A 22,083-nucleotide genomic window follows, 5' to 3' on the forward strand; every position below is an offset into this window, starting at 1 on the left:
AGTATCCCAGCCCATTTCTTGGCTGATCAGTTGGTAGTCTTGCCCCCTACTTGTGACCCCTGTGGATGGCATCCCTTGCTGCAATAAGAAGGGAGGAAACTGGGGCCACTGCCCAGGTGGGTGGTTAGGACAGGGCCAAGCCTTGTGCTGGATAGGGGTCGAACCAGCTGAGATGGTTGAAGAACAATAAATGGACCTCTAGCAACTGACCACTTCATTTATTTATTTATTTATTTAACTTTAGACTTTATATCCCGCTCGGACCCCCTTCTCAGGGAGTCTCTGAGCGGCTTACATGTGGTGCTAGTCACACAATTTTATCCTAACTAGGGCCACAGAGTTTGTAGGGGTGGGGTTTCCTACTGGCACCCCTGTGGTGGTGGATTGGCATGCTCGTTCTCGACTCGGCACTTCGATCGTCCCCGGCGGGCTCCATTTCGATCCGGCGGCAGTTCTTTCTTCGGGCGCACGGTTCCCGCCTTCCTCTGGTTCCAGCAACGTCCTTCCGGCTTTGCTTTACGCCAGCGTCCGACGTCATCATGCACCCGTCTCGGCAGCGGCTGCCCGGATGTCTCCTCCTTCCTGGCCAGCAGGGATTGCTCCGTTGGTCGCAGCAGCTTGCTGCTGCTGCCGCCACCGCCGCCCGCCGTGCCACGCCACCTCCAATCTCCAGGGCCGATGTCTCACCGCCGCCGCCATCTCCACCATCTCTGCCATCTCCGCCATCTCCGCCGCCATCTCCGCCATCACCGCCGTCGACCACCACATTAGGCAGGGTGCCCCCCACCCTACTAAGGGTGGGTACCCATTTATCTACTTGCAACTAGTTGCTTTCGGTCCGCTGGGTGGGCGGGAGCTGGGATAAAGGTCGAGAGCTCACCTCGACCATGGTGGTGCTCGAACAGCCATAGTGGCTGCCGAGCGATGTTACTAATGCAGGCGTTTTACTGCCTGCGCCACTGCTTCCCCTACTTTGGAAAGCAGGGGAAGGATTGCTGTTGTTCAGTCGCACAGTCGAGTTCGACTCTTTGCGACCCCATGGACCACATCATGCCAGGCCCTCCTGTCTTCTGTCATCCTCTGGAATTTCCTCGATTTCATAGGTCAAAGTTCTTCTCCATTGATAACTCTCTGTAAGCGGGTAAATAGCTCAGCACTACAAAGAGCTACATTTGCATCTTTCTAAATGATGTGCTTAATTTTTTGTTTGCAAGGAGGTTTTTAAAATGTGGTTCACCCCACCTGCAGTCTGAAGCAGTCTCTCACTCTCTGTTGCCTATATAGACCAGGCCTCCTACTGGGGGAAATGGCACAGGGGTATTTCATCCCCCAGTCAGCACTGAGAGCTCCCCAGCTCCTAATAAGTGTTTGACCAAGTAAACCTAAGAGGTTTTTGGAGAATAATGTATGTGGTCAGACATGCAGGAAAGGGGAATGAACCCTGCCCTTTCTAAACATGGCTCCCTCCTGACTGGAACTCCTGCAAGCTGCCCTAATAAGAACCATGACCTCCAAACTGACTGGGGATTAGCAGTTTGCCTCCCCCCAGAGAGTTTAAGGTGGTGTGTTGTATGGTTATATCTTTTTCTGTTACATCTGGATGAACATGAGACTGTGGAAATGGCAGAGAAGTTTTGATTTAATACCATATTGCAATATGCCCTTACTGGCTGGCTAGAACTATTGATGGCTTCATTACTCTTATTAGAATGCTGTGCTCCAGAGTCTGCAAGCTACTTCTCAGGCTAATTCAAGTAAACACATTTCTTTCCTATCTCCAAGTGAAAGTTGACCCTATAAGCTAACAAGCCTTGTGTATAGTGTTAATGAAGAATGCAGGGGAGTAGAAGGCCCTGCCTGACATCAAAAGTAGAATGCATTTCAATCAAATGTCCCTCTTCCTGCTAGGTCTTTTGGTAAGAGATTTATGGTTTTACAATGCATTGGCTGAAGAGAGGGATGTGCCCATCACTCTTCAGTATTCCAGTTGTGTTTTGATACAAGGCCCCTAAGAGTCTGGATATACCCTATAGCAAGTGCAATGATTCATACATCTTATCTGAGAGAGTCCTTTTGCTTATACATGAAAGATCATTGACAACTTTCAGATAACTTCTTGTTCCTTGTCACATAAACAATTTGCAAATGAATGAAACACAATGTAACACTACCCCTTGTTGGGGTCAGCCAGTGGCTGTATGCCAACTCAAATGATGTCCCTTTACCTGTAACCAATGAATGTTCCTATTCATTATCACCTTTGCTTATGCCATTTTGGCTATATAATCTTCTGCACACACCATGTATGTGCCAGAAAACAAGTTTTGATTTTGCGGGCAATTCATTGCTTAGCAATGTTTTCCTGTTTATTGCAATAAACATCAAAAGAACATCTTCCTCACCAGACTCCATTTGGGTCTGTGACATGCAAGCCACTATTTGTGGAACAAAACTGAGAAGTACCTTGGTGAGGAAAGGATAGAGTCTCAGCCAAAAATACAAAACATCATCCAGGGTTTCTACATTTTCCACAGTATAGTCAAAGATACATATTTGAGCATGAAGTGGTGTGGGTTCCTGTACAGTGTGTATCTTTAAATGTTAAAAAGAAAGGCAACAGAAAATCCCATGCAAGGAGGAAATCAGGCAAAATATATTTATTAGATTGTCTTTTTCTACCGCTTTGCCTTGTTAATACACAGACAGTAGACCTGATTATAGCCTAATGCCTGTCATATTTTATAAGCACCAATTTATTTCTATTTGCCGTTGTCATCTCTGGCAGTTCACTTAGCTGATACAGTATTTATTTGCTTAAGAAATACTTTGATTCACAGGCATGATGTAACAGAATCTGAGAACAGAAGGAAAAATTGATTTCTTTAATACAGCTATTCACAACTCATTCACCCTCTCACACACATACAGAAAGCGTTGCCTTGCCACTCCCCAGTACTAATTACTGCTCAGGGCAACAGCAGGAGAGGGAAAAAAAATTAAATGGTCCTCAGGCCAATGGCATGAAGTCAGTTCCAGAGAAAACTCAGAAATGACATCAGTCTTCTCTAGGAATAGCCAGGGACTCTGTGGGAAAGCCATAGATTTTTCGGTAATTCATAAAAAAATGAATGAGACTATTTCCGGGGGGGGGGGGGGCGGGAGGAACGGGACGAAAATGACATCCTCTCTAGGGATTGCTGAAAATGTCTGGCAATTCCTAGAGAGGTGTGACATAATTTCCAGGTTTTTCCCATAAGTGACTGCACATCATTGCTGATAGTCACCCCCACATATCCCCACCCACTCCGGTTTCCCAGTGGTTGCCAGGCCAGGCCTGGCAATCCTAACACACAAATGCATACACTGCTGGCCTACAGTTCCCAGCTGCCCAAGGCCAGAAACTGTGGGAAAAGAGGGCCTGTCCCACAGGGCAGGGCACCATCAATATAGACTCCAGCCCATCCAGGGAGGAGGCAGTCTTCATCCTACAGGAGGTGAGGAAAGGCTCCTGATGCCTGTGCTGACCAGGCCACAAGCCAGAGACATGGGGGAACCCTGGGAGGCAGCAGAAGTTCAGCCACTCCACAGTCGGCTGGACTGGGGAATGAATGGAAGTTTCCCTGCTCTCTTGGGCAAGAGAGAGAAGCTGAAGCAGAGCCAGAGGCCAGTCCAAGGAGAGATCCTATCCTGAGCCTACAACCTCCAGAGGTACAGAGTATTGTGTGTAGAGAAAGAGGATTGTGTTTAACCCCTATTGATTAGTGCCCTGTTGGTTCATAGTGTGTACTTACTCCTACAGTTCTGCCTGATTCATTTAGTGTGAGTGGTGGCAGTGAACTTAAGGAGAGAGATACACCCACGGGACAAGGGTGGGAGGCGAACAGCAGTTGGAAACTGGAGCCCCTTTCGCCACAGTAGGCAACCAAGCTTGGTTCAGACAAAGAAAGGAAACCCTTTGCAGGCTTTTGTGAGGAACTCATTGTGGCCAGTCCTGACTAGAGTTGCCAACTCCAGGTAGGAAGATTCCTGGAGATTTTCTGGTAGAGTCTATGGAAGCAAGGGTTGGGGAGAGGCCTCAGCTGAACATAATGCCATAAAGCCCACCTTCCAAAGCAGTTATTTTCTCGGGGGGGGGGGAGAGATCTGTTGTCTGGAGTTCAGTTGTGATACCTGGTGAACTTTAGGCTCCATCTGGAGGTTGGCTACCCTAGGCGTAGCTGTCAGTGCTTCAGAGCAGGGTCTGCTAGATCCAGGTTCTTGCTGTAGAAGCTGAGTGGGTGATTTTGGACCAGTCACAGACTTTCAGCCTAACCCACCTCACAGGGTTGTTGTGCAAGTCAAAAGGGGGAGAGGAGAATGATGTAAGCTGCTTTGGTCCCCATTGCAGAGAAAGACTACGTTACCTCCTGGGAAACCATTGTTGCCAATCTCCAGGTGAGGGCTGGACATCACTCAGAATTACATGGCAGAGATCAGTTCCCCTGGAGAAAATGGTGGAGTCTGTGTCCTTATACCCTGCTGAGATGCCCCCCCCCAATGACAGCCCATGTGATGTGGTAGTCAGGGCTTCAGAGCATGGTAGAGACTGCATGTAAGGGGGGGGAGCTGAAGAGTGAGGGGGAAATAAAGGTAGGTTCATGCTTGGCTGGGAAGGAGATAGGGTTGCCAACTCCTGGTTGGGAAATTCCTGGGGATTTCAGGGGTGGAGCCTGGAGAGAGTGTGGTTTGAGGAGGTCACCAAAGCAAACACTGAGTGCCCAAGGCCTTGGCACTTTCCCAGAGCCTCCTTCTAGAGCTCGTACTTATTTCCACAACGAGCCTTATTCCTAGTCAGGATATAATGCCATAGAGTCCACCCTCCAAAGTAGCTGTTTCTTCAAGGGGAATTGATCTTGGTCATCTGAAGATCAAATCTAGTAGCAGGAGATCTCCAGGTGCCACCTGGAGATTGGCAACCCTATTATACAGAGGTAAAGGTAAAGGTTCCCTTGCTCGAAAGCCAGTCGAATCCGACTCTAGGGTTGCGGTGCTCATCTCCATTTCAAAGCTGAAGAGCCAGCGCTGTCCAAAGACGTTTCCGTGGTCATGTGGCCGGCATGACTAAACACCAAGGCGCACAGAACACTGTTACCTTCCCACTGAAGTGGTACCTATTTATCTACTTGCAATTTCTTGCTTTCGAACTGCTAGGTTGGCAGGAGCTGGAACTAGAGACAGGAGCTCACTCCATCATGCGGCGCACTCGGGTCTTGAACTGCTGAACTACTGACCTTCCACAACCTGCAGTTCAGCATCTTAACCACTTGAGCCACCGCAGCTCCTTTATTCAGAGGTACCCCCAGTCTAAACCCATTAGTGGCAATGATTTTAGACTCCAGTAACTCTGCACAGGATTGCACTGTAATGCCTTTAAATATGGTGTAGAGGACAGAATTTCAGCTGGTGTAGCTTTTCTTCCTCTTGACTAAAAGACTGCAGCTTCCAAAAATTACACTTCCTGCACATGTATTAAGACTAGGGATGGGCATGAACTGGGAAAATGTGGTTTGATTTGGTTCATAGTTCGTGGCCATGAACAGAACCAGAAGGCTTATCAATAAATGGAACCAGTTTGTGGGGTTCATGTCCCTGCAAACCCCACTGAAAGGTACCACAGTCCCTTTAAATGGGGTTTGCAGAAAGCCCGGAAAACAGCTGAGCACTGGGGAGCAGCTTGCTCCTCGCCACTCAGCTGCTTTGGGCTATCTTGTACAGTAAATTTAAACTTTAAAGAGAGTACAGAAGACAGCCTGAAAGAGCTGTGGGGTGGGGAGCTGTTTTGGGGGTTTTGCAGGGAGCCGAAGCATGGGTTTAAAAGGACCCATTTCCTGCTCCGTCTATGAAACACCACGAACTGCATGAACTGTCCAAATGTTTGTGGAGGTTCGTGACAGGAAGACCCTCCACAAACTCCTGTTCCTGAACCACAAAGGGCAAAATTAGTGACAAATTTTGCTTCATGGTTTGGTTTGTGCCCATCCCTTATTAAGACTTGCTTTGAATCTAGTTGCCTTTCCTATCACCAGTACCCAGATATTGAGAATCAGATCTGCATTCACTTCTGGTGAGAAATGCAAATGCAAGAGGAAGGCACAGTGGTAGCAATATTCTGCATTGGCCCTAAGTGCCCTTTGCATTAAAACAAAAACAAAACAGACAAACAAACAAACAACCTCCCCCACCCTAGTATCTTGCTAGTTTAAGCAGGCAGTTTAATCATTGGGGGAACTATACAAGTATGTACATAAGGTTGAATCCAATCAGCTTTCAATCTCACCCCATTCTTTTTTTTGCACATGTGTCACATGTGACTTTTGTCCTTGTAGTTCCCATGATCCCCAGCACAGGTTTGTTTGGTTTTTTGGATAGTAAAGAGGGGGGGGCTCTCCTCCCTCCTTCACCCACATAAAAGTTGGTTGGATCCAAACCATAGCCTCACTTGTATCCTGAACTGGTACGCTTTCAGGAGAAAACAAAATGTATAAATGAGTCCCAAAGATGTGCCAAGTTCATATGCAACTGATAAGTGGGAGAAGGAATGAGCAAGATGAACAGAGGGACAGAGGTGGGTGACCAGTCCTAACAGAAAAGTGCGTCAAGGAAACCTTAAATTCTGTTTCATTATGCCTTCAAAACACTGAACTTCAGTATCCCTCAAACCACTAAGTCAGGTTTCTCGCTAACTCTCATAAGCGTTAAAGGAAGAGTGTCTGAAATAAGCTCTTCTAAGCTTTACAGCTTTATTTTCTTTATTTTAAACACACACAACACCAATCAAAATCACCCTAATTATAACTGAAGATATTCTAGGACTTAAAGAAGTTCTATTTCGCACACCAAAAAGTTTTCAGAGTGCTACCTACTTCTTTCAAACTCAAAAGCACAGCCGTTTGAAATAATCTGTGACAAATCCTTTGATATAAAAGTTTTCAGAAATCAGTGGCCAGTAATTCAAGTACATCTCCAGAGTAGCAGTATCTTTCAGTTTTGTTCACAGGCATAAGCTTTTGAGTAAAGAGAGGTTCTTGCTGTTTCTCTTGAAAACAGGAAGAAACAAAATCTTTGATGCATGTTGGGATACAAGCCATGAAGAATCAAAGTGTTTTTGAAAACATAACATCTCTAGTTTGGAAGCAAAGACACCTTCTGTGTGTAGAACTGGAAGGTCTATTCACAGAAGGGTCTGTCCACATATAACAGAGCATCGCACAACAATCTCTTTTAAGAAATGCAGACAATAAACATTGCCAAGAAAGAAAAAGAAAATGAAATTCTAAAATATACTTCAGCTTGCACAAGCTATTGCTGCAGTGAAAATGTGCAAAGTGCTAGTGTGGAAAGCACTATAGATTAATTCAGGGCTATTTTTGGGCAGGAACACACAGGAACGGAGTTCCGGCTGGCTCCCGAGTTGGCCACGCCCAGCAGGAACTCATTAGCATAATAGGCCACACCCAACAGCAGAAACTCATTAGGATTGGCTACATTAGGGGTGTGTGGCCTAACATGCAAAGGAGTTCCTGCTACAAAAAAAGCCCTGGGTTTTGACAACAAACAAGGTAAACAGAATAACAAGCAAAAGGTGGGTGTGGCTGGATAACCACACTTCTGGTAACATGGGGGTGTGGCCTAATGTGCTAATGAGCTGTGCTGTCAGGGGTGTGGCCTAATATGCTAATGAGTTCCTGCTGGGCTTTTTCTACAAATAGAGCCCTGGATTAATTGTATAGCATCACATTATTCTTTCACAAGCTGTTATGGAAGAGGGCCAGCAGCTATGTTCTTTCTCTTCTCAGTTCTTAGGATCAGCTCTGTATTTTCTCCCTGGCTTGAGTACCGTTTCAAGGGCTGATTTTCAATAACATTTATGATATAGTCCGAAATAAAGTGACTGATTACTTGATCCAGGAACACACATCCATTGGCGAGGATGCAAACCCAGTCCGTAGGGCTGCCAAGTGGGGGTGGGGGTGAGTAAACCCCCCCTTCGGAGGCCTGATTTCTGCCGCCATGGAATCGGGCCCTGGGGGGAACTCCACCCCCCGAAGCGCAGAGTGGCTGCGTCACTGGAGATGACGCAACCACGTCAATCACGTTGGGGGCGTGGCCCTGATCGTTGGAGGGAAAACTCTATGGTTTTCCCTCTGATGATCGGGGCCACGCCTTCAACGTGATCGATGTCGCATGTCACTTCCGGTGACGTGCTGGCGGTGCGCGCATCGAGGACCGGCTCCCGGAGCCCAGCGAGGCTCCCCCGCCGGTAAGAAAATTGGACTTGGCAACCCTACCAGTCCATATAGGCGTACATAGGCATCACTTGTTTCTCTTAATTTTTTGTTAAACTTGATGGCTGACAGCTAAATTTGTAAACTGACCCCACTGAATAACATTGTGTTGGGGTGATGTAAAGCACAGAGATCATCAACTGCCCTAGCGAAGTGAAGAACCAAGGACAGTCCTCCATTACAGTTTCTGGCAAAGAGAAGACCAACTCAAAGCAGAGGGGCAAAAAGGTAGCCCTCTGTGAAGGATAGCGTATAGAAATATTATTCATTATTGTGTTGCGTCCCCCTTAAATTCCTGAAGTGAAATATCATCTGGGCTCCCTAGAGAAGATGTAAGAAAGCTTGGCGTTTTTTTCTTTCAAGCCAGCTGTAGCTAATCTCTACACCTTAATTGATGAGGGCGGCGGTGAAACAGAAACAAGGCTTCAGGAGAAAAAAGCAACTGTTTTTCCACTCAGGGCAGCTGACTGACAGAGGACTCTTCCTCCTCTCTTTCTCCTGCCTGCAGGCTTGCCAACCTCCAGACAGGGACAATTCTGGCTTGCCAGCCTTCAGCTGAGGACAATTCCAGCTCTAGGGGCTCAGTAAGAACTGCTTCAACTGGTCAGAACTTTGCCTCCATGTTTTAGTCTTTTATAAACATTATCATTATCTCTCCTAGTGGTTTTTTAGGGCTTTCGCTTGCAGTAGCAAAAAGAGATACAAGTGTGTTGTTGTTTTTAATCTCTGTGCCTCTTAAATAAAACCGTGTCGCTTTTGGAGAAAGCTAACGTGTGGGACGGTGCAATCAGTAATTGCTTCCTTGCATCCTGGGAGGGAGCCCGAGGACCCAGAGGTCTACTTGAGAGGAGAGAGCCCTTCTGCTTGTCTGGGGGTGTGAAGCATCCAGCTCTCAAGGTGAAAGGACCAGGGGAACTGGACCCCAGACTCATACAGATAGGTGGCTGTTTTGCCTTTCTTTAAGTCATGTATCAATCCCCTCTCACCACATTTTGAATTTGCAGAGCCAAGGCAGCATCCAATCAGGAGGGAGAGAATATTTGAATGCTGAGGGGAAGGGGGGATTGAGAGGACTCCAACAGTTCTTGAGGAGAAGGGGTATGAACACTGAGGGAATCGGTGGGTTTTGAACTCCAGCTCTGGTAAAGCAGATGGGTTATTGGATTAAGGTGACGGAGGGAGAAGTGATCTAGTGTGTCTGTCTTCTGAGGGAAACAGACTGGAGACCCCTGTATAGCTGTGACTGTGGCTGATTTGATGTACTTTTGAAATTGGAGCTATTTATGCACTGATGGACTGAGACTGATGTCAGTAAAAGTTGAGAGTGTGTTTAACTCCTGAAGGGATTTGGGTTTCTCTTGTATTTAAGTACAATGTGTAAAGTGATTCTCTGAAAAATAAAATATCTGCCTCAGCCAAAATCTGTGAAGTGGCTTTGTTTCAGTACATTCAAACAGCAGCTGTTTTAAAGGTAAAGGTAAAGGTTCCCTTGCTCGAAAGCCAGTCGAGTCCGACTCTAGGGTTGCGGTGCTCATCTCCGTTTCAAAGCCGAAGAGCCAGCGCTGTCCGAAGACGTTTCCGTGGTCATGTGGCCGGCATGACTAAACACCAAGGCGCATGGAACGCTGTTACCTTCCCACCAAAGTGGTACCTATTTATCTACTTGCAATTTCTTGCTTTCAAACTGCTAGGTTGGCAGGAGCTGGAACTAGAGACAGGAGCTCACCACGTCTTGCGGCACCCGGGTCTCGAACTGCTGAACTACTGACCTTCCACAGCCTGCAGTTCAGCGTCTTAACCACTTGAGCCACCGCAGCTCCTAGCTGTTTTAAACACAGGTGTTAAACTCTGCTGAGAAGTTAAAATAAATAAATCAGTTTGCTATGTTGTAACCCTGTTTCCTGTGCCTCAGTCACAGTGGCAAGTCATAATTCCTTACAATAATGAACTTGTATTAGTATAGCCAATGAAATAAAGACTGGGCCACATCAATTTAAAATCCATCAAGGGAATTTCTGTCAAAAAATAACAATCAAGATGAAGGGTCCATCACACCCTCCATCAGTCATCCCTGCTGCGAACACTCAACATCATTGCCAAGAGCTGAGGAAAGGGCTGGACTGCAAGTTTCTATTCTTGGATTGATGTGTTGCACAGATATAACTTTTGATTTTGTTAGCTACCTTCAGCATGCCAATGGAAATGTAGAATACGAATAATAAAGAAAAGCATCAGAAGGTAGTGTTTTTATTTTCATATCTAGGACATGGCCCATTCACACATTCCAGACATCAACAGAGGTTGCAGCTCTCAAGTAATGAAGTAATACATGTGAATCAAACCGAAACAACTGACAGCTAAATATATGAACCAAGTCCACTGAAAAAGCACTGCATTTGATATTAATGTAAGGAACGAAGTTCTTGCCCCAGTATTATATCTGTGATTGGTCATTCACATATACAATCTCTCCACTGTTCCATCTTGTTATATGAGGCTTTCCTTAGGAAGAGGATATTACAGCAGCTTTACCAGAATACCACTAGCATCACCATGCAATTCTAGTATCGCAAGTGATGTCATTCTCCACTGCTTCAATCGTATACACCACACAACTTGCTCTGGACTTACAGGTGCCAGGAAGTAGAATAAATCTTGTCAAGGAATGAGTCATATGAAGAATACATTTGAGCAGTTCTATACTCAGAAACTGGAGAAGCAGTCTTTATCAATCATTATATAACAACAAGAACTACAAAGTAGTCTAACGTGTCTGTTTATTAAACTTTGGCAAATAATTTTAACAACTTTCACTAAAATTCTAAAATAAACCCCATTACTTATTAAATAATCCCAGTACTATATTATTAACTAGAAGACAGGAATACGTTTTCACTGAGCCTCCGATCCCCTGAGCCTATGATCCTGTATCTTAGAGTCCTTGACAGGCACTGTAGAGTTCCTTTAGCTATTTTAATTAAACAGAGATTACTAATTGAGTTGTTCCTTCCTGGTAGCCTGAACACTTAGGCTATTTTGATGGCAGCATGGTACCTGGACATTAGATGTCCATGGGGAGCAATATTATGTTGACACTTATGACAGCTTTTATGACAGCTTTTATCGGAAGTCATTCTGAGACTTCCCGTAAGTGCCTATAAAGACATGAAGCTACTGAAAAACTTCCAGCAGCTGATTCATATGCCCCTTGAAAACATCATAGCACAAAACATAATTCGTTTTGTAAAACAGTTTACCAATAGAAGAAGGTGAAGAACTGAGAATTTCTGCTTTGTAAACTTAAAACAAAATCACAAAATGCTGTTCCCACATCTGCTAAAGGGGGTCAGACACTGGGTCTGCAGGTGGCCAGAAGGCAGAGAGGAGCATAAAGCTGGCACATTGCCTGGTGCCAGCTGTTCAATGAGAATGGGGTCAGCAGCATCACATTTAGGGTGGACCCCAGCCTGCTGCTTCCCGACATGGGACCTGACTCGTGAATTAGAGTAGCCAGTAGCTGGTCACTTTGGTAGAGGGATTTTGTTTATCCTCACCAGACAAACTGACCTCGATCTATGGGGAGGGGGTCACCTGCTCCAATCTGAAAGATGTTGAGGTGGAATTTTGTTGGATATTTAGCAGGGTGCATAAAATGCAGTGGAAATAAAGCAGTCACAGACACGTGTGCATTTCGCCTCTAAAAAAAGTTTACTAAAATAATTAGGGAAGGGATAACATGGGAAGAAAAACAATGACCGCCTAACTCATCTTTCTAGTTCATCTTGTCTTCTTCCACTCTGTCTGCATCTGTTTCTGTGAGAACAAAGGAGAGGAAGTTCTCCCCCAGAGCTCCTCCCCTGGCGTGCATACCATTTCCCAATATATTGATTAGTCAATAGTCAATCTTAAGGTCACCTCATTAAGAATAATACCTCCCCCTTCTTGGTGGGAGGATTCTATTTGACATCTAATTGGCTCTAACTAGCTAACATTAGCATACAGAAAGAACAGCTTAACTCTTTCGTCACTGAAGAGATGACACTTGCAAAACCCAACAAATCCATCCATCCATCCGGGCTAGAATAAAGAGACAAACTACACTGCTCTCCCTATTCGCTGGTAAGATTTAAATGTCACATTTTATTTATTTATTTTCTCCACATAAATGGTAGATTGATGAGGGCTGGCAATGGGAGAAGCAGTGTGAGAATGTCTATGCATGACCCATGTTAAAAAGGCCCATGTTTTCAATTGTTTAGTGATGCTGTTTGCAGTTTGCAAACACGCTGCTACCTGAACAGGTGTGTGATCGAACTCTTTCCTACCCTAAAGACCAACTGTAAACACTGTCTAGAACTTATGTAAAGCCCTTTGTACCACAACACAACAGCACAGAAACTGTATCACTGTTAATAAAGTGTTATAGATGTTTTCTCTGTCCCTTTACACACATGTGAAAAAGCCCTTTTGTGTACTTCTCCCATCCATCCCTTTCAGCACTAGTCCTATTATATCTTTGTTCACAGCCTTGCGGATCTATAGATAGGCGAGATAGAAATATTTGAAAAGATAAAAATAGCTTCCTGTTCTATGAATTATTGGGCCCAATGCCACCTTATTGAAAATAAGTGCTGCAGTTAGGTAATTTTAGATTCTGGACTTAAAAGTCTTGGGAACGGGGGCTTTAGACAATGTTTACTTTGTATGTGAAGCGCGGAACAAATATTCCACAAGCTCTTCTGATCCCACCCCGCTGCCTCCTCTCCGCAGATAAACACAAAAAGTGTGACCTAACTATATGTAAAGTTACTTAAAAGTAAATCCCATTGTACTCAATAGAACTCACGAGGCACATCTTGCATTTGTGTTAGATTTAAGTCCTTTAGCACTTTCAAAACCAACAAGAGTTTCAGTCTGTAAGCTTTTGAGAACCAAAGCTCCCTTAGTCAGACATGGATTTGTGATCTCCTGCATCGCCTGCTGAGCCCATAACTGGAGGTATGACATTCAGCCCCTTTGTCCAGTGGAGGTCCTGTCACTGTTGAAACCACTCACATTACTGCTTTACACAGAGCACAATTAAAATGTGGAATTCACTGCCAGAGGATATAATGATGGCCAGAGGCATAGATAGCTTTAAAAGTGGACTAGATAGATTCATGGTGGATAGGTCTGTCAGTGGCTACTACCCATAGTTACTAAATGGAAACTTTAGGGAGCAGTGGCACAGGCAGTAAAAAAAGCCTGCAAGGTAATCTATCAGCAGCCTTAGGCTGTTTGAGTCCCACCGCGGCTGGGGTGCGCTCCCGACCCTTGTCCTAGCTCCTGCCTACCCAGTGGTTTGAAAGCCTAGCAAGTAGATAAATGGGTACCTGCCTTAGGTGCAGGGGGGCACCCGCCTTCCGGTGCAGTGGCGGCAAAGAAGAACTGTGGTGCTGGTGGCAGGCGATGGCAGCAGGGCGATCCGGCAAGAACATGGTGGTGAGTCGACATCGAGCAGCAGGCGTTCCGGGTGGGGACTGGTCAAGAGACGCGGCGATGTGGCGACACAGCATGGCCGGAGCCAATCGGACAGAGGTTGGTGCAGCAGTCGTCGCACAGTCGTGGACTGTGGAACTACCCCAGAAGGAGCCGCTGCGGAGCCGCTCCGAGACAGAATCCACCATGAGGAAGCCGCAGGAAGAAAAATAACAAAGCCGGTGGGGTGCCTGGTAGGCACTCACCTTCCCTATACATTGTGTGGTCCTAGCTAGGAAGTTATAAAATGCCCATGTAAACTGCTCAGAGCCTCCGGGATGGAGCGGTATAGAAATTGAATAAATAAATAAATAATAAATAAATAAATTTAGGTTCAGAGGCATTCAGACTCTGAATCCTGGTGCCAGAAGGCAACATCGGGGGAAAGCCTCAGCCTGTGTGCCCTGTTGTTGGCCCTCTAGCAGAACTGGTTGGCCATTGTGTGAGACAGGATGCTGGACTAGATGGACCACTGGTCTGATCCAGCAGAGCTCTTATTAAGGTTACATTCAAACATTCTTTTACATATGACACCCTCCTGTGTTAATTATCATATAACTGATTTTGAATACATTTGTAAAGTGAATAATATGGCACACAGGAGGTAGCCTTTGTGTCACCAAAATCCTTGCAAGAGTCTAGCATTTTCCTTTATTTATTTCTGGGATTGTATTTGTCAATTCAGTGGTATCAGGATTAGGGCTGAACTGATTTTCTGAACAATAACCTCGGGGGAGAAGGGTTATCTTTTGCTGTCCGCTGTAAACAAGCCTTTGCAGTATAATACCACAGGGAGAACATAATGAAATGAATTGTCTGAACATTTGGGCAGAAGCCATGTCCGTGGAGGCATTCTGACTAACCACACAGACCACATGTTGTCAATCCTTAGCATTCCCTGCAAAGTCTGGAAACTACTGGATTAGTTTATGCATATCATATGCTGCTTTTAAAAAATCTTCGCCTGTGGCTATAGCTGAACTCTACAAGAGTTCTCAAAAGTCAATTCAAGGCCATAGATTCTGTTACTGATATAACTGAAATCCTATCAGGTAACAAAATATGACATAAAGGGGATCTGATCCATATAATTATGAGCTGTACTGTCTTCATGACAATGAGCTTCGTGAACATAATATTTGGCATTAGGGGAGAGAAGAATCCATACAGAAATCAGCACAAGGGGGAAACACTGACTCATTTCTACATTACGAAGTACAGAGTTTGGGTCTTTAGTCCCCTTTTATTTCTCATTTCCCATGAAAAATGGGATTGTGACTGCAGCAAATGTTCAGCAGAAGTGTTGGGGTTCCCCTGTGCCATTTTTATGATCCAATAGTTTCCCCCAGTAGATCCCCCAAAGACTGTTTTACATTAAGAAAACAGCAGGGGGCAAAGGTGAAGGCACCATATGCATTGGGAACTGGGCACCATATGCATGGGAATTGAGGGACTCACATTGGACAGTCACGTAGGACCCCAAAAGAGGACCATGGACCCAACCTGTCTACTCTGTAATGTTGGAAATTAGCCCTAAGTCCCAACTATATAGCTGTTTATTTAAAACATTTCCACTACAACTCTCTGACTATTCAAGGTATCTTACTAACGTGTTTGAAATAGGGACTCCAAGTGTATTCTAAAAAAACGCGTGACACAATAACCTCGCTAAATGCAAACAAGTCTTGGTCTGACCTAGGGATGTGTGCTCTGATACATTTGGTCTAAAATATACCTGAAAATATGCCTTATTGGTCTGTCTGTGCCTCGGATTACTTCTGCTGCCTGCCTGGGAAGATCCTTTTCTTGTTTTGTGCCAGGATTGTGGAAAAATATTATTTAAATTTTTATTTCAAGTTTTTCTGCATTTTGGGGGGGGGGGCTGGTGGCTTATGGGGGGTTGTTCTCTTCTGGTTCTTTCTAAAAATAGTTTTCTTTGATCACATTTTGTTCTGTTTTGGTCCCAGGTTCTATCCCTGACATCTCCAGTTAAAAGGATCAGGTAGTAGGTGATGTGAAACACCACTCTGTCTGTGACTCCGGAGAGCTGATTACAGACTGAGCAAATAATACTGATCTTGATGGATGATGGTCTGATTCAATATAAGGCAGTTTCATATGCCCATACATGTTCAACTTCATACAAATGCAACTTATTGTGAGGGGCTGTGGCTCAGTGGTAGAGCATCTGCACAGCATGCAGAAGGTCCCAGGTTCTCCTTCTTTGGAGGTTTTTAAGCAGAGGCTAGATGACCATCTGGCAGCAATGCAGATTCTGTGAATTTAGGCAGATAATCAGAAGGGGGACAGGAAGGGATGAGCCAGCGTTTGGCTCTCATGATGACCCTTTCTTCAATGCCTAGGGTAATGCCAGTTTTCTACTTTGGGGTCAGGTAGGAATTTTTCCTCCAGTTCAGATTGACCCAGGGATCCTGGATCCCACCCCCTTTCCTCTGGACATAGATCACAGATCATTAGCAGAGTGGAGGTGGGAAGATAGTTGTGAATTTCCTGCATTGTGCAGGGGGTTGAACTAGATGACCCTCGAAGTCCCTTCCAGCTCTTTGTTTCTATGATTAGTTTACATTTTAAGTAGGGAGGAGATTAGGCTTTGCTTGTAGGCTAGGAAAAGTAAAATAAAATAAACTGAAAGCTTTTTTTTTTAAAGTCTCATAATCTCATTACTTTTTTAAAAAAAGTCAGATTTTAGGCTAGAAAATCAGAACCAGGATTCTTTGAAAACAATTCAATTGGAGCAAACCTAGTTGTAGGTTCACAAAAAAACCAAACAAATCCTTAGGTTGTGTGGGGGTTGGGGGGAAAATGGCAATTGCAGGTTAGTGCTGAGGAAGAAGAAGTCAAGTGCAGCAGGTTAGTGAGTCAGGTTCAAAAGTAGGTCAGTTCGTGCTCAGACTCAGAGCAGTGTAGCAGCTAGCTTACTTTGGTAAAGTAGTCCAGGGGGACGCGAGGAGTGACAGGAAGGAAGTGGACTGGAGTCCTGGGGGAAACCCTGAGTAGAAGAGTAGTAGGGTGGAGGGGGAAGGAAGAGCTGATTCCTTCCCCCCACTTGTGTGGAGGCCAGCCGTGCAGCAGCTTTCCACTCCCCCATCCTCTGGCTGGGGTTGTACAATGAAGAGGCCTTGCAAGACCATCTTCATTGAGGCTGCCACTGGAATGCATTCTGCGGAAGTGCCTGAGGTTGGTGCTGGCTCTGGGCAAGGGTCTGCTGCTCAGGCTGCCCCTCATTTACTGTGAAACAGCGGGGGAAGTAAGTGCAGCCTGAGGTGTTTTTATGCTTGGCGGACAAGAGTGTTCCAGCTCTGGAGCTCACCCCAGGGACCCAGAGGCTGCTGCAGGAACTAGAAGTGTCATGGACCAGACAAGTCTCTGCAACAGTAAGGACTCCTCAGAGGAGGAGGGGTCCTGTGTAGACAGCCCGCAGGTGTCAGAAGCCAACCAGCCGGGAAATAAGGTGCAGGCAGTCCCTGCCTTGCAGCCAAGAGCTGGTTCAGAATCACCTCCAGCTCTAGTTCAGCAGGCAATCCCAGTTCTCTGGGATTTTGGAATACTACAGAAGGAGGCTGAGGAGGGATATACAGGCTAGGCGGCGCAGTGCACACCTCGCTGCTCAGCCTGCTAATAATGAAGATGAATCTTTGCAGGATTGTTCCTGAGAAGCTGGCTATATGCACGGCATCTGGGCATGAGGCTATAAAGTGTCCTTAGAGAAGGTTTGGGGCATGGATGCAACCTGCGACACTGCTTGACATTCTTGGAAATTAGAGAGATGATGTAACCTGACACCAGAAGCTATCAAGGCAGCCAACACAAGAGGAGAGACTGGGTGCTCCTTCTCCTGTTCTTCCAGAGTCTAGCAGGCTGTCCAAGGGGAGGCAAGAGTAAAGGCAGGAGGTGCTGCAAGAGGAAGAGGTGGAGATGCACTCCAAGGTGCTGCCATCTCGACCCCTTCTCTCTCAGGCATCTCCTCCCCCCCCCCCCCCCCCTCTGTCCTCCCCTCTCACTGGAAATGGCTCTGATGGTGCCCATAGCTGCTGGTCAGCATAGGTGTGTAAGAAATGCAATAATATAAGGGGCTTCTGATTTTAAAAGAACCTTGCTTTAAAAAAAATTGCATTGCTGGAAATCAATTAATGATTAAGGCTTAATGAGAAGCTGAGCTAAAGGGGAGTTGGAAATGGGGAAGTCAGACACTAGCAAGAACTAGCTTGCACAAACATCTCCACTTAGTAGATGCGGAAGACGGTTGCAAAAGATTGCCTTCAGCAGAAAGCAGAAGTAGCATGCGGCAGGAATATTTCACATAGATTAAAAGTGCCTTCAGATAAAGGGACGTTTTGCTGTGTATTGAAATTAAGAGTGTATTGCTTGAGAATGGATGCTGAAGCTGGCTTAATTAGAAAGCCGAAGTGTGGCCTAGACAACTGTCATAAGAACCTAAGAGATGCCAATGTTGGATCAGGCCAAAGGCCCATCCAGCCCAACATTCTGTATCACACAGTGGCCAGAAATACCAGGTGCCATCTGGAGGTCCACCAGTGGGGCCAGGACAATTAGAAGCCCTCCCACTGTTGAACCCCCCCAAGCACCAAGAAGACGGAGCATCACTTGCCCCAGAGCACATATATATATATTGTAGCTAATAGCTACTGATGGACCTCTGTCAATGTAGCAGTCTCAAAGAACCTGGCTACAATCAGCAATCTGGGTGACAAGAAAAGCACCTAAGATACCTGGCTATCCAGTGGAATGATTAACAGTTGGGCAGTTGAAACATAAAGATAGGCAGAAGCTTTGCAATGTTTAATCTTGCATATTTTTATATATTCTTAGTGTATATGCTAACCGGCCTAAAATGAGGAACCTGGCATTTTAGACTCTTATAAACAAGTCTGTTGCAGAGATGATGGCCCAAGACAGGCCTGATGAAATGGGACATCTTGCGGTCTGAAAGTCCAGATTTACGAGAAGACAAGTCCATTCTTTACAAGAATATCTGTGTCTCAAGATACTTGTGGTGGGCGTTGAGAGTGGGTTATGGAATAAGGCTAGAAAATAGGAACTAAACTCTAGGGCCAGCTAAGAGAGGAAAAAGTTCAACTGTTATCTAGCAATTGGCAAAACACAACAAGGGCTTGCCATAGCTTTAATGTGACACTGGGAAAAGTACTTGAAGATTTTACCTAGCAAAGAAATCAATATGCTTGAACAATGTATTTAATAACTAGCACATATACCCATATATATATTTATACTGCTTTGACTTGTTTGTTCTTGCTAACCCAGGCTGGAGAAAAATAGAGAAGTAGGCTGGACAGCTTAAGATGATTGTGAAAAGTAATGAACACATACTCGAAGGGAGAGAACATCTCGTGGTTTGAAATTCCTGTTGACCCAACGGACCAGGGGGGGCTCGACCCGAGTGACTCAAGATTGAACTTTGTGGGGAGTAATTATGCCCTTTTTGGGAAAGTAGGGGCTTTTTGTCTTAATAAAAAGCAGAAGTGAAGTAATTAGGCGACCGGGAATTATTATGTAACTTCTTGTCACCAGCTCTGGTGGCCGGAAGAGGGCATTTTTTTATTTTCCAAACCACGCCGGGACAGAATAAATATCAGGTCCCAGACCTCATTCAGTTGTGTTCTCCCAGTGCTCATTGGGCGATGGGAGACACCCGGTCTGCAGGCTGTAACCAAATAAAATCTGTTTCACTGAAGGAAAGTCTGTCTCCAGAAATTACTTATTGGTAAGAGAGAATTTCATTTACGACAGGTGCCCCTACACTTCCGCAGTCTGGAAGCACTTTCAGAGGATGGAGGGATCCCCATTTTCTACCATGCCAGCTGTGTAGGGCCTGGATCGGTCAAGGGAAAGACCTGGGTCAGCTCTTGGCGTTCAAGTTCTGGAACTATTTGAAGAAGTGCCATAAGGCAGTGCTTCTTCAGGGGGGCATGTGGCTGCCACCATGCCAACAGGGGAGCTGCTCTATGACCCCCTCTGGTGCTCTGCCCTCCAGGTCTCCTGTAGGAAAGAGAGGCCAAGCATCTCTGATAGAGATGCTTTGTGAGACTGGAACTGTGGCACCCTCCTTGTATTGGGCTTTTAAGGTCCACATGAAGGCACAATTTCCCCATGCTCATGGGAGATCTGTGCACTTCATATCCAACATCTGGGCTTTCTCTCAGTCGCATCATGCATACCTCTCACGGACTGCTACCTGGTGATGACCTGAGGATGATCTGGGTGGGGGTGGGGCAACCAGACCTAGGCAGGATGAGATGGGCCACCAAAACTGTTGTTCTTTCACTTTCAAAAGAAAACAAAAACAAAAGCCATAGGAAGAAGAAGGAGGAGGAGGAGGAGATTGGATTTATACCCCGCCCTTCACTACCCGAAGGTGTCTCAGAGGGGCTTACAAACTCCTCTCCCTCCCCCTCTCCACAACAGACACCCTGTGAGGTAGGTGGGATTGAGAGAGCTCTTGACAAAAACTGCTCTTTTTCGAGGACAGCTCTTATCAGAACTATGGCTTGCCCAAGGTCATCCAGCCAGGTGCAAGTGGAGGAGTGGGGAATCAAACCCGGCTCTCCCAGATTAGAGTCCGCACACTTAACCACTACACCAAACTCGTGTTTGGTTAGGATGTTAGGAATGTAGACATTAGTCTGTCAATTAAAGCAAGAAGAATTCACGGAAACACCTAAAATGGAGCTCATGAATGCTGTATTGGTGTTGTGTTTTTTCTTTACAGGGGTGGGAGGAAAAAGGAGCACCAGTGATGAAGGGCAGCTGCAGCTCTGTCTCTTAGCTCCTCCAAGTCAGTGACAGTACAGAAAGGAGACCTTGGGTGCCTCCCCCAATCTCTCTAGTTTGGTGTAGTGGTTAAGTGTGCGGACTCTAATCTGGGAGAACCAGGTTTGATTCCCCACTCCTCCACTTGCACCTGCTGATGTGACCTTGGGTCAGTCACAAGCTCTGGCACAGCTGTCCTTGAAAAAGAGCAGTTTGTGTCAGAGTTCTCTCAGCCCCACCCACCTCACAGGGTTTCTTTTATGGGGGGGGAAGGGAAAGGAGTTTGTAAGCCGCTCTGAGACTCCAAGTGAAGGGCGGGGTATAAATCCAATCTCTTCTTCTCTTCTTCTTCTTCTTCTATCACTCTCTGAGGGATTCCTTGGTGATGTGACGTCTATCTGTGAGTGTCAATGCCTTGCCGGGTTGGTTTGCCTTGGATTCTCTGGTTTCGCATTGGCGTTGCTGTGCTTGCTACCATATTGACCCCGGGTTCTGCTTGGCTCCTGTAGTTTGACACTGGTTCTGTTGGACTTGCAGCAGTGACCCCTGCTTCAATTTGATTGGCTTGGATTCTTTGCCTTGACATTGGTTATATTGGGCTTGCCATGGTGGCCCATGACTCTGCTGGGATTCTGTGGTTTGATGTTGATTCTATTTGAATTTGGAGGCTGTTGGCCAACAGTTGTTGTTGCACATTTGGCTTTGCCCTGAATTCTTTGCCCTGGAGAAAGAATGGAAGTCCCCCCCCCCCCAATAGGAAACAATGGCAACAAGTAGGCTGGTTGAGGCACCTTCTTCAGGGGCCCATAGAATTCGACCCCTTGATCCAATTTACTAGAAATGTGAGAGTTCTTTGATGGATATGTGATACTATGTTCTCGGCAAATTTGGTGTCATTTGCTTGAAAAACAGCTCCCCAGCTTCCCAGAAATCCCCCCACAGGAAATAACCAAATGATTTCAGAATCTCCCCCACACACACACACAAAAATCCAAACTCACACCTAGAAAAATGATCAGGGGACCTGAATACCCCAGAATACCAGTATTTGTGCCCTTCACAAAATCTGAATTAAAAAAATACCTTTCTATTTTTTCAGGTGCCCATCCCTCCTGTGATCAGCACCTGGATGGCAGTCCTCCTGGGACTCCTGCATATACTGCCAGGAGTTCTATGGCAGAAAGACGGTGGAATATAAAGTGCAAGATGTTAAGCGATAATTACAAGGTCATGATTCAAATTATACTAGCACATAAATGCTGTAATCCAGCACACAGCTGAGTGCACTTAAGCCCATTGAAGTCAGTGGATGAGTGTGCTTGACTAGGTTAGACAGTGGCCTCTGGGGAAGAAAATTATGAAGTCTTTGAAAATTAGGATTTCTAGCATTGCAGCTAAATACCAGTTCTAGTCCTGGTGAAGAGGAGAGACT

This window comes from Gekko japonicus, unplaced genomic scaffold (genome assembly GCF_001447785.1).
Source record: "Gekko japonicus isolate JY-2015 unplaced genomic scaffold, Gekko_japonicus_V1.1 scaffold1484, whole genome shotgun sequence".
Taxonomy (NCBI): domain Eukaryota; kingdom Metazoa; phylum Chordata; class Lepidosauria; order Squamata; family Gekkonidae; genus Gekko; species Gekko japonicus.